The sequence below is a fragment of the Artemia franciscana genome, chromosome 15 (assembly GCF_032884065.1).
Source record: "Artemia franciscana chromosome 15, ASM3288406v1, whole genome shotgun sequence".
Taxonomy (NCBI): Eukaryota; Metazoa; Arthropoda; class Branchiopoda; order Anostraca; family Artemiidae; genus Artemia; species Artemia franciscana.
The window spans coordinates 27507419-27521528 of record NC_088877.1 but is presented as its reverse complement, the minus strand read 5'-3'; the positions used below and the strand labels follow the sequence as shown (position 1 = coordinate 27521528).

General features: G+C 36.4%; 1 protein-coding gene across 1 annotated transcript in view; it reads left to right on the top strand.

Moving 5' to 3' along the window:
* Window positions 1-14110, top strand: part of LOC136036622 (uncharacterized) — a 34296-nt gene that overhangs the window by 12401 nt on the left and 7785 nt on the right. The gene's annotated exons all lie outside the window — the stretch shown is intronic.

The window sequence follows — 14110 nt, the reverse complement described above, 5'->3', positions numbered from 1 at the left end:
TGTGTGTCGAGTGACGTCATGTTTGTGTGTCAACTGACGTCATGTTTGTCGACTGAAAAATAAATTAGAAAAACAAAACTAAAAAAATAAAAATAAAATAAAAAAAATAAAAAGGTAAAAACTACAAAAAAAAACTAAAAAGAAAAAAAAACTAAAAAAACTAAACAAAAAGTAAAAACAAAAAAAACTAAAAAGAAAAAAAGGGGAAAAATACAAAAATTTATTTCATCATATATCAATTCAAAAACAAATGTATATACAGACCGGGACACCGGGACACAAATGACGACCGGGACACAGGGAATATAAATGACGACCGGGACACAGGGACACAACTACAACGGGGACGCTAGGGGGCACAGGGGGATATATAAATGACGAAGGGGACACAAGGGATGTTCGATTAGCAATCACCATCAACAAAGCTCAAGGGCAATCATTAGAATCATGAGATATAACTAAAAAAAAACTAAAAAAAGGTAAAAAACTAAAAACTAAAAGAAAGGCCAATTCAAAAACGAATGTATATACAGACCGGGACACCGGGACACAAATGACGACCGGGAAACAAGGAATATAAATGACGACTGGGACACTCAAAGAGAAATTACAGACTGGGATACCGGGACACCAATGACGACCGGGACACAGGGAATATAAATGACGACCGGGACACAGGGACACAACTACAACGGGGACGCCGGGGGGTACAGGGGTATATATAAATGACGACGACGACACAGGGAATGGTCGATTAGCAATCACCATCAACCAAGCTCCAGGGCAATCATTAGAATCACAGGGACACAATTACAATGGCGCGTAACTAATATGGCGCGTAACGACTTACGCGCGCGGGGGGGCTTGGGGGCGCGAAGCACCCCCACCAACTAGGTGTTGTGTTGGCGCGAAGCGCCACCACAACAGCTTTATATATATATATATATATATATATATATATATATATATATATATATATATATATATATATATATATATATATATATATATATAAATAAGTTGTGTGTGTGTCTGTCGAGTGACGTCATGTTTGTGTGTCGACTGACGTCATGTTTGTCGACTGACGAAGTTAAAGACCGGGACATCGGGACACAAATGACGACCGAGACACTGGGGCATAGGGAATATAAATGACGACCAGGACACTCAAAGAGAAATTACAGACCGTGACACCGGAACACAAATGACGACCTGGACAAAAATGACGACCGGGATACAGGGAAACAACAACAACGGGGACGCCGGGGGGCACAGGGGGATATATAAATGACGACGGGGACACAGGGAATGTTCGATTAGCAATCACCATCAACAAAGCTCAAGGGTAATCATTAGAATAATGAGGTATAGATCTGAATACAGATTGTTTTTCCCATGGACAATTATATGTTGCATGTTCAAGAGTCGGTAAACCTGACAATCTATTTATATGCACAGACAATGGGACATCCAAGAATGTTGCATATTCGCAAGTTTTACGTAGTTAAATCTATATATATAGATAAATAAGTTGTCTGTGGATGTGTGGGTCTGTGTGTCGGGTGACGTCATGTTTGTGTGTTGACTGACATCATGAAGTTAGTTGTCGTCATTTTTGTTATGACGGTGACGTCATTAAAGATATTTAAGACATGCGTTCACGTAGAAATCTATTAATGCTTAACTGTAAAATGACTGATGAACTTACAATGGCAACAGCCGAGGAAGATGCTCAAAGAGTCTATGCCAAAAAACTTGCTGCTGATAGAGAAAGTAAGAAAAGAAAGTGTGCCGAGGAATTAAAAGAACAGCAAGGAAACAGGCTTGAGGCTGATAGAGAAAGTAAGAAAAGAAAGCGTGCCGAGGAATCAAAAGAACAGCGTGAAATTAGGCTTGAGGCTGATAGAGAAAGAAAGAACAGAAAGCGTGCCGAGGAACTACCAGAGCAACATGAAACCAGAGTTGCTGCTAAAAGAGAAAGTGAAAAAAGAAGGCGTGCCGAGGAACTACCAGAGCAACATGAAACCAGAGTTGCTGCTAAAAGAGAAAGTGAAAAAAGAAGGCATGCCGAGGAACTACCAGAGCAACATGAAACCAGACTTGCTGCTAAAAGAGAAAGTGAAAAAAGAAGGTGTGCCGAGGAATCACAAGAACAGCAAGAAATCAGGCTTGCTGCTGATAGAGAAAGTAAGAAAAGAAAGCGTGCCGAGGAATCAGAGCAACCTGAAAGTTATCGCCTGGCATTCAGGTACAGCCCAGTCGATGATTATAGCTTGAGTAGATGTGTTCAAATCGGGACTATGTCTAAAATTTGTCCCTATTGCAAGGCCTTGAAATTCAATGGTGAAACAATGGGAATGTGTTGCGCCTCAGGAAAAGTTAAACTTCCTCTATTGGCTGCACCACCAGAGCCATTGAAGACTTTCCTTGCTGGAACTACGTCAGAATCTAAGCGTTTTTTGTCACAAATCAGAAAATATAACTCATGTTTCCAAATGACGTCGTTTGGAGCCCAAATCGAAAATCCAGATCAATTTATGTCTACTTTCAAAGTAAAAGGGCAAATTTATCATAGAGCAGGGTCCCTTCTACCATTCTCAGGCGAGAATCATAAATTTTTACAATTGTACTTCATCAGTGATAGAAATTCTGAATTGAATGCACGTTGCGAAATTTCTTCCAACGTTGAAAGGACAATCGTTTCCCAATTGCAACATGTTTTCCACGAAAATAATAATTTAGTGCGTTTGTTCAAAACAGCCATCGATTTGATGCCTACTGATACACATAAAATTATTATTTCCGCTGACAAAACGCCTCCTGGCCAACATGTGCGTAGATACAATGCTCCAACTATCGACGAAGTGGCAATCGTTATGGTCGGTGATCAGTTTTTACCTCGAGATATTATTCTTCATAAGGGAAACGCTCAGTTGTTAAGAATTGCTGAAACTCATCGATGCTACGATGCCCTACAATATCCTATCATTTTTTGGGATGGAGCCGACGGCTACGACTTTAATATTAAATTGATGAATCCAGCCACTAACAAAGAAATGAATAAGAAATGCAGTGCAATGCATTATTATTCCTATAGACTAATTATTTGGCAGGATAAAGAAAATTATATTTTAAAATGCCGTCAATTGTTTCACCAATTCGTCGTTGATATGTATGCTAAAATTGAATCAGAACATTTGCTGTATCTCCGCCTGAATCTGACCAAGCTCCGCTCTGAACAATACATTCATTTGCGAGACGCAGTTATAATTGACGGTAATACCACAAACGTTGGAAGATTAACAATTTTACCTTCGTTATATGCTGGCAGTCCCCGTCATATGCATGAATATGCTCAAGATGCTATTGCGTATGTTCGTCTCTATGGTCGTCCAGATTTATTTATTACATTTACATGTAATCAATCTTGGGACGAGATACTGCAGCTTTTACTTCAAGGACAATCGGCGGTTCATAGACATGACATTACAGCCCGTGTCTTCCGGCAAAAGTTGAAATCACTGATAAACTACATAGTAAATTTTGAAGTGTTTGGGTCAGTGAGATGCTGGATGTACTCAGTGGAATGGCAAAAACGAGGTTTGCCACACGCACATATACTAATCTGGCTACATAAAAAAATTACTTCGAACGAAATTGATGATGTGATTTCCGCTGAATTACCTGATGAAAATGTCGATAAGGGGTTACATGACATTATTGTAAAAAATATGATACATGGACCTTGCGGTGCACTGAACAAAAATTCACCATGCATGGCCAAAGGAAGGTGCACAAAGCAATATCCTCGACTTTTAGTATCCAACACAATTACTGGCAATGATGGTTACCCACAATATAGAAGAAGATCTACTGAAGATGGCGGTAAAACAGCAATAATAAAGAAGCGTAACGGTACCACCATCGAAGTAGATAACCAGTGGGTTGTTCCATATTCCCCATTATTATCAAAAACATTTAATGCACACATAAACATTGAATACTGTAACTCCGTAAAGGCAATCAAATACATATGTAAATACGTCAACAAAGGCAGTGACATGGCAGTTTTTGGCTTGCAGCCCTAAATCAAAGATATCGACGAAATCGGACAATATCAGGCTGGGAGATACATAAGCAGTAATGAAGCTGTTTGGCGAATTCTTTCATTTCCGATACATGAACATAGTCCAGCTGTTGTTCATTTAGCGGTACATTTACAGAAAGGTCAACGTGTTTATTTCTCGGAAACCAACGTACAACAAAGAGCCATGAATCCACCGGATACAAAGTTAACCGGTTTCTTTTCGCTTTGCAAAAATGATTCTTTTGCAAAAAAAACTGCTGTATACTGAAGTGCCTTCGTATTACACGTTGAATACTAAAAATAAAGTGTTTGAACGTCGAAAACAGGGTAAATCAGTCGACGGCCAACCTACCATCTTCAAAGATACCACGATAGGAAGATTTTACAACGTTCACCCCAATCAACATGAATGCTTCTTTCTACGCCTGATTTTGGTGAATGTACCCGGTCCGATATCCTTTGAGTATTTGAGAACTGTAAAAGGTGCTATACATGACACTTACCGTAATGCATGCCAAGCTTTGAATTTATTGGAGAATGACCAACACTGGAATAACTGCATCAATGACGCGTGCGAAACGTCAACTCCAAGTCAAATTCGTGCATTGTTTGGCATCATTTTAACAACTTGCTCTCCATCAGCTCCTACAGAGTTATGGGAAAAATATAAGTCAAAAATGTCCGAAGATATACTCCATCGAAAACAGTTAGAGACGTCAGATATGACTTTTGATTTTACATCAGAAATTTATAACTAACTTTAGTTATTATAGAAGATTTGTGAGTACGTATTGCAAACAAACTTCTTCAGGATTTGGGAATGCCTTCACCTAACCGTATCGCTGCTGTTTCGACATGTGTAGAATTGGATCGTGAACAAAGTTACAGTACGAGTGATCTATTGTCGTATGTACAAAATCACATTTCCAAGCTAACGTCGGAACAAAAAGACATTTATGATACGATAATGCATTGTGTCGATAACAACGTTGGAGAAATTTTCTTTTTGGATGCGCCAGGAGGTACTGGTAGAACGTTTGTGATAAGACTGATTCTGGCATCAATTCGATCAAAAAATGATATAGCGTTGGCAATTGCGTCATCCGGAATAGCCGCAACATTGCTGCCTGGTGGAAGAACTGCTCATTCCGCTTTGAAATTGCCTCTGAATTTGCATTCTACAGAAACTCCCACGTGCAATATTTCCAAATCATCTGGGATGGGTAAAGTATTGCAGTAATGCAAACTTATTATTTGGGATGAGTGCACAATGGCACACAAAAAATCGCTCAAGGCTATGGATCAATGCTTGAAAGATTTGCGAGGGAAGTCGAAACCCTTTGGCAGCACATTAATATTGCTTGCGGGAGATTTCAGGCAAACATTACCTATAATACCTAGATCAACTCCTGCAGACGAAATGAATGCTTGCCTGAAAAATTCTAATTTATGGGCACACGTAAAAATATTAAAATTAACTACAAATATGCGTGTCCGATTGCAAAACGATGACTCTGGTCAAACATTTTCAGATCAATTGCTGGCAATTGGAAACGGAAAGCTCCCAGTAGACTCAATTTCAGGACGTATACAACTACCTGCTGACTTCTGTAATTTAGTGACGTCCAAAAATGAATTGATTGAAAATGTATTTCCGAATATTCTAAACAATTATAAAAATAATAAATGGCTAAGTGAAAGAGCGATTCTTGCACCCAAAAATATAGACGTCCACGAAATCAACAATATTGTTTTGACCAAGATTCGAGACCAGGCAGTCCTTTACAAGTCAGACGACACAGTTTTGGAACCAAATGAAGCGGTTTATTATCCATCTGAATTTTTAAATTCCGTGGATCTTTCAGGGTTTCCACCACACGTGCTACAACTAAAATAGGCGTACCAATAATACTTTTAAGAAATATCAACCATCCAAAGCTTTGCAATGGCACGCGACTTGCCGTAAAAAAAACAATGGAAAACCTAATAGAGGCCACAATCTTGACAGGGCCTTTTGAGGGTGAGGCTGTTCTTATTCCTCGCATTCCCATGATTCCAACGGATCTGCCTTTTCAATTTAAAAGATTGTAATTCCCAATTCGATTAGCATTTGCAATCACCATTAACAAAGCTCAAGGTCAATCATTAGAAAAATGTGGTATAGATCTTAATACTGATTGTTTTTCCCATGGACAATTGTACGTTGCATGTTCTAGGGTCGGTAAACCTCACAATCTATTTATATGCAGCGACAATTGGACAGCGAAGAATGTTGTATATTCGCAAGTTTTACGCAGTTAATTTGTATTGTATCTATCTATCTATCTATCTATATAAAAACGAGTTGTGTGTATGCTTGTTTGTTTGTTTGTAAAAAGAGCGTTTGCATATGACGTCATTATTAGTACATAAGGCTTTGTATATGCACAGACAATGGGAAAGCCAAGAATATTGTATATTCGCAAGTTTTACGTAGTTTGAAGCACATATATAAACCTATCTATATTCACAGGTGGGACACAGGGACACAACTACAATGGCGCGTAACTAATATGGCGCGTAACGACTTATGCGTGCGGGGGGGCTTGGGGGGGGGGGTGCGAAGCGCCACCCCAACAGCTAGTATATATCTTCTATATATATAAAAATAAGTTGTCTGTGTGTGGATCTGTGGATGGATCAGGTGACGTCACCTGAAAAAACTGGATCAGGTGACGTCAAAACTGAAAAAACTAAAAAAAGGCAAATAACAAAACTAAAAAGAAGGTAAAAACTACAAAAAAACTAAAAAGAAAAAAAACTAAAAACTAATAAAAGAAGGGGGGGGCGCAAAGCGCCCCCACCAACTAGGTGTTGGGGTGGCGCGAAGCGCCACCCCAACAGCTAGTATATATATATATATATATATATATATATATATATATATATATATATATATATATATATAATATATATATATATATATATATATATATATATATATATATATATATATATATATATATATATATATATATATATATATATATATATATATATATATATATATATATATATATATATATATATATATATATATATATATATATATATATATATATATATATATATATATATATATATATATATATATATATATATATATATATATATATATATATATATATATATATATATATATATATATATATATATATATATATATATATATATATATATATATATATTCACAGGTGGGACACAGGGACACAACTACAATGGCACGTAACTAATATGGCGCTTAACGACTTATGCACGCGGGGGGGGGGCTTGGGGGCGCGAAACGCCCCCACCAACTAGGTGTTGGGGTGTTGCGAAACGCTACCCCAACAGCTAGTTTTTATATAATTTTGAAAAAGACATATGCCGGCTTTGCCAATCACTTAGACTTTGCCTCTCACTCAAGACTGAGGTAAGCCTGTATACTTCAAGCATTCAGAGAGACAGGTCAGTTCCTTTAATATATCTTTGCCTTTATGTTCCTTTATTTTAAAGTTCCTGAAATTTTGAAATTGTTGATTTTTTATTTACATTTGTGGACTTTGTGACTATGAAGCTTGAATTTGGCCCAACTAGGTTTAAAACTACTTCTGCTAAAATTGGGGTTGCGAATTCGGCCCAACTGTGTTATCTAAGGAGTAGCAACAAGAAAGTGAGGATTGAATGCAGATTCTCTCCAGAGTACATTGTTCAAAAAACGAGAAATTCTCAAAAACCTTAGGTTTACTGATACTAACAGATGTAATATTGAACTGTTGGATGTTATATTAAAGGAGGGGAATGCCATCTAGAATGAAATTTCAACCTTTGGTAACTAAAAGTTTTTGTAACCTATAATGATGTCATATTTCATCACTAAAAAAGAAAAAAACAACAGAAGGAACAGAACAAATGACGTCAATCTGAATGTATGGCATCATTCGTCCTTCATTCGGGCAAAACTGGGACATATAGGACTAAAACTAAGACCATCAACTGAACAGGGCCTATTTCTAGATTCTAGTAAAGTCAGTTACTCTGCTAGTTTAATAGTTAAGATCAAGCCAAATAGTCAAAGCCTAATGCCAAGCTTACTTCACAGGCATTATCTCTACCTTCTTTCTTCATATCTTGGCTAGTACCTTCCATCAAGGTCGCCAAGTACCAACTTCAAAAAAGAGTGCAAATCAAGGCAAAAAAAAGAGTTAAAGTTGTTAAAAATGAGTGCAAGTTAAAAAAAAAAAACTTGTGCACGCCCGGCTGCCACTGAGCAAAATCCCTTCCACTATTGTGACCACTTCTACGCCATTTACAGATAATTATCAATTATCCTACAATCAATGAACATAATACCATTTAATTTTTCAAACGTATTTAGAATTAAGTTAGAAGAATTCCCTATTTAAATCAACGTCTAAATAATGGGTTAGATACTCATTTTCATTTTTTTTAGCTTAAAAGGTATGCTCTGCTTGAAATTTTCTAGTGTTTAGTTTGATGGCTTAGATCTTTAACTGAACTATAATTGACTTCATCAAATATTTAGATTCAGTTTTGTCTCCATTTCACCCAAATGTTTTGAAAGGAATATAAGAGGTCTAAGTAACTAGTCGTGAACTATAGCTGACTTTACTGTAATCAAGCCAAGTACCGTACCATAGCACCCAAAAAAAAATAAAAAAAAAAAAAAATGATGAAACCATTCTTAGTCACCCAAAATAATTGTTCTTCTTCCTCTGCTAAATTTTCTCCTTCTTTCCTTTTTTGAAAATTTTTATGTGAAATGAGTAATTTTCTGAGACATTCCAGAAAGTGGAATCATGGGTGCTGACAATGGGGGACAGGGGGAGTCCATAGCTCCTAGAAATTTTGGACTATAAAGTATATAAGGAAACTTGGGACTATATAAGGAAACCCATGAAAAGAGAGCAGAATAGGATCAACCATGGAAAAATGTGTGTTGCCCCATTGTTGATTGCCTGCCAATAGATTTTGATCATTAATAAGGAAAATTTTAATTCTGCTTTGCGACTGAGTGACTCCTTTGCAGTTTTTCACAAATATGTTTTCTATATAATTTGGTTGGAGTAACACACACAAAAAAAAAAAATCAATTTCTTCATAGTAAAGTAAATAACGATCCTTGTCAATAACGAAAGTGTAAGAGTAAGAGTAAGAGTAAGAGTAAGTGTAACCATTGATAACATTGAATCAAAGAATCAGGTTTTTATGGTGATCCTAAATACGTATTTGTTTATTAGCTATTAGTGCAGTTATTTGTACACAAGAAAGTTCGTATAATTATGGAAAACACAACGAAAACTACTTAATAAGGGCAATTTCGGTAAACATATGTCGTTAGTTTTTGCTTACATTGCAAGAGTACCCATGAGCTTATATATGAATCCACTATAGTCAGAAATATTTCTCCTGAACAGAATACTGGGATTTCTTGTATATTCCCCCTGAACAGATAGGTTTTTTTGTTTTTGTTTTTTATTATCATTTTTGTCAGGAGTTAGTGTATTCATCTAATTGTCACTTTGACAAAGATTTAATTTTTACAGTTGTGAAATATAAAGGTGTAATATATATTGGTGTTTGGTATTCAAAATTAGATCAAATGTATTGAATTAGAAATTTTTATTTGATTTTCTTAATTTCAGTTTTAATGTTTCAGTTTGAACTAACTACTTTGATAATGCGTTACTTCTTATAAGAAATTGAGCCTAAAAACATTAAATATTTTGGTTTTGATAACCAAGTTCAAAACTGTCGATATTGTTAAAAAATATCCGTCAACAGAACTGAATGCTGGGAGTTAATATCTTAGTCTTTTTAAGTAGGCTATTGTTTTGCGCATTTTTTGTTATTAATTACTTTTTTCATATTGAGATACTTTTTCTTTAACTGACATACTTTTTCCATTGCACTTAGAAAAATGTTTGTCTATAAGCTTCATTAAATAAAAAACAAACACGTTTTTTCAACTGAAAGTAAGGAGCATCATAAAAACTCAAAACGAAAAAAAATTTTTACGTCTACGATGGGGATTGTCCCCCTTCTCAACACCTTGCTCTTCACGTCACAGTTTTTTGGCACTTTAAAAAAGCTACTAACTGTTCTAGTTAAACAATCCTTGTATTTCAGGAGCTGTTTTTAAGGAATTAGGACAAAATTTTAACATAAGCAGCGAGGTGTTGAGGAGGATTCAACCCCGTTGTATACTTAATATTTTCTGTTTGTTTTAAGTTTTAATTTTGTTCCTTACTTTCAGTTAAAAAAATATTTTATTAAATTTAATTTCTGATCGTTTTTCAAATAACACGAGGGTACCTGACTCCACCTCTATGGAAAGATCCTCCTCCCCGGAGAAATATCCTCTGGGAAATTCAATCCTGGTGAAAGCTTACCTTGAACAATTACCCTAAGAATCTCTGTGCCTAAAATTAAATTGGTAAAGAGACAGCAAGACATATACAGAAATTCCGTATAGGAATTCTGGCAGATTCGCCCAGTGTAAAACTCCCCCTGAAAAGTTAACCCCCTGTAAACTTTCCTTTCCATGAAAAATTCTCCCTGTGCAAAATCCTCCCAGCAGAAAATTGGCCCTCCCCTCCCTACCCGAAAAATATATATATATACTAACCAATAGCAAGTAAAACAATGGTTAAATTTCATAGCTTAAAAACCTTTCCGCAATGAATCTAGGGGTCATACTGAAGAAAAAAGCTATCTAAAAATTTTGATCAGACGACTTTGGGCAAAAGTGGAGTGGGAGGGGCTCTAGTTGCCCTTCAATTTTTGGTCGCTTAAAAAGTGCACTAGTACTTTTTATTCTCGTTATAATGAGCTCTCCTTTGAAGTTTTAGGTCCACTGGGTACATACGACCATCCCTGGGAAAAAAAACAAATAAACACGCATCTGTGATCTTTCTTCGTTTTCGTTTTTTAAATTTCGTTTTTTAAAGTTTCGATTACTATTGAGCCGGATCACACCTTACAGTTCGTTGCCACGAACAGTTTGATTACCCGCTAAATCTAAACCGAGATCATTGAAATACTGATCGTTTTTTCTGCATTACCAAAAGTATTGTATTCATAAAACTTTACAGTTTCATGAAATGTAATTAAACAAATAGAAAAACTTTTTCAACTAAAATAAGGAAGGAGTTTAAAACTTAAAACAAATATAAATTACTCTGTAGGGGGACTGCCCCTTTCTCAACACCTTGCTCATTAAACGAAGTTTCTAGTGCTTTGAAAAATCTTATCTTTCCAATTGAAAATTTTCTTTAAAAATTTGAAAAGAGCCAAATTTCACAGTACAGAGTAAGGAGCTAAGGAGGAGACAGCCCCCTTCATGTAAAGAATAATCTATTCAAATAGCTTTCAGATCTGTTCCTTGCTTTCATTTAAAAAGTTGTTTTTTATATTTAATTTCTGACTGTTTTCCAAATAGTTTGGCCTAACTAAACTATAATTTGAGGTAACGATCCCTTAAATCCCTGGTTCATTGCTCTTAAAATGCATAAATAATAATTTTATGTTGATTAGTACCGTACTACGTTTAAATTTGCAATATCAGTTTTGGATAAAATTTGAACATACTTAAAAAATTAGCGGTGAATATCAAGTTTGGTAAAAAGTCCTTGTTAATATAACTACTAATGAATTTTGGTTGGATGAAAAGGAGTATTACTGTTTGTATGGATGGAAATTCTGTGAGACTTTGATGTTCTGTATAACTGAAGCCATCACAACCTCTACAAAAGGATTTTCTTGTCAGTAAACAAATTACTTGCATTTCATTAAATACATTAAAGCACTTCATGTAAGTAGAAAAAGAAAAGAACACCGTTTAAAGTTGCTGAAAACAAAGTTCCAAGTCACCATCCCCAAAAATTTTCCTGGTGGTGTGATGATGACCTACCTTGCCTTTTCCACCTCTGTACTGGTAGATAAAAATGTGATATTTTAACTGTATAGAGCAACAATTTAATAAATTCCTACTCCCACCTTTCAACATTTATCTGAAATCTCATTAACATTGAGCAGTTTGTCCATTAAAACGTACTTTTTTTTAGGAATCTACCTTACCCCACCTGAACAATGACTCCCCCTTCCATTATAGCTTATATGCAATTACAGATTACAAAAAAACAAATTGCCCTAAAATAACAAAAAAGACCTACCCCTGACGTAATCTGTATGGTCCTTTAAAAATGAGCTTTAAATTTACGTTTTAATGAGTTTCCTCCCAGGTACCTTGAACCTTGGATTTGATACAATCACCCATGGAAAAAAAACAAAAACAAATAAACATGCATCGACGATGTTTCTTCTAAAAAAAAATCTTGAAACCTATATGGTAGGGTTCTCCCATATGATGAATCTAACAAAAAGATTTTCATCCCTTTTTTCGAAAGTCAGGCAAACTTTCTCAGATTTTTGGTTTTGGCTGGGTAACAATAAACTGAAAGAATTTTATTTATTTAGAATCAACATAAAAGCCAAGACTGTCGGTGTATCAATGGTCATGAAAATTTCATTTTTAGTTTTGGTGAATATTGGTCGTCACTTTTTACTTCCAGCTTTTTCATCACAAACTATTTGATAAGATTTTCTTGTGAAAAATAATATTTTGAACCTGTTTGTAGCGTTTTACCAATTATATGATTTATTTAAACCCAGGCATCTAGAACAAAAGTCATTATATAGCAACAGCAAGCAGTTAATATCAAATAAGCAAAAGCAAAGCAAGCAGGCATATCATTATTTAACATGCATAATATTACATCCTCCTTCTTCCCTAGAAGAAGATTCTTATCACGTACTGGCAATGGAGACCCAACTGTTAGTACTATTACTAACGTTACCAAGAGAAGGCGCTAGGCTCGCTTCTCTTCACTTTGTACGGACACAAAACAAAACTATAAAATTCCTCATATAGTGTGTGTTGAGAAATTCCTTCTCAACACACACTCGAGAGAAGGCGCTTGGCTCACTTCTCACCGGGTATTATATACACTATGTACAGGCTTCAACTTCTCTTCTTTTGAGATTTTTGTTGGTAAGTTCACAAGTTCAGTTTGATAGGTGGCTTACTCTGCCTCCCGTACCTTGATTTAGTTACTGGTATAACCACTGGTACTCGCTCCTTGGGTGGGCTTGGGCTACTGGTAGTACGGAGCAGGGCTGTTCTGTCAAGTGAAGGAATGTCTGATGATGCGGTAAACAGTGTTTCGTCTGCACGAGTTAGGTCCGACGCCTGGGGGATCACAGTAGGAGTAACTGAATCACTTCCAGTGCATTTTACTGGACTACGTCTGTTCTGTACTGGTGTTGATGGCTGTGCATTTGATATGTGTCTCCGATTCCCCTGTAGAATTGTTCCAGCTTCAGTTTCGATATGATACGATCTAGGGCCTGCTGCTGGTGCTATGATGCTGGCGGTGCTCCACTGGCCATCAGTTTGTTTCTGGTAGCTTACTGTGTCCCCCGAGTGGAGTGTAGGCCTAGACTTGGCTTGTTTGTCAAAGTATCGTTTCTGTCTTGACTGGGCCTCTTCCCGCTTCAGCAGGTACTTTTTAGTTGGAACCACCTGGTTCCGCAGGTGCTTTTCTGTGCAAGGTAAGGTGGAGCGTAATTGGCGGCTCATTAGCAGTTGTGCAGGGGCGGCGTGGTTGTCTACGGGTGTATTTCTGTATTCCATTTCTGTTTACTTTCTAAAATTTCTGTTTACTGATGACTTCTTTGGATGTCACGTTTTTCAACAGGTTGACTTCACAGAAGCGGCTGTGGTAATCGACTGTTATAAGATATTTCGCTTCATTCCAATCAAATATGTCTGAGGCTACCTGCTGTCATGGTACTAATGGGATCTGGGAGTTCATGAGAGGCTCTTTCTGGTTATTATAGCTATGTTTCTGGCAAGTGGGACTGTTTGTGATTAGCGTTTCGATATCACCATTCATCTTTGGCCAGTAGACGAGCATCCTGGCG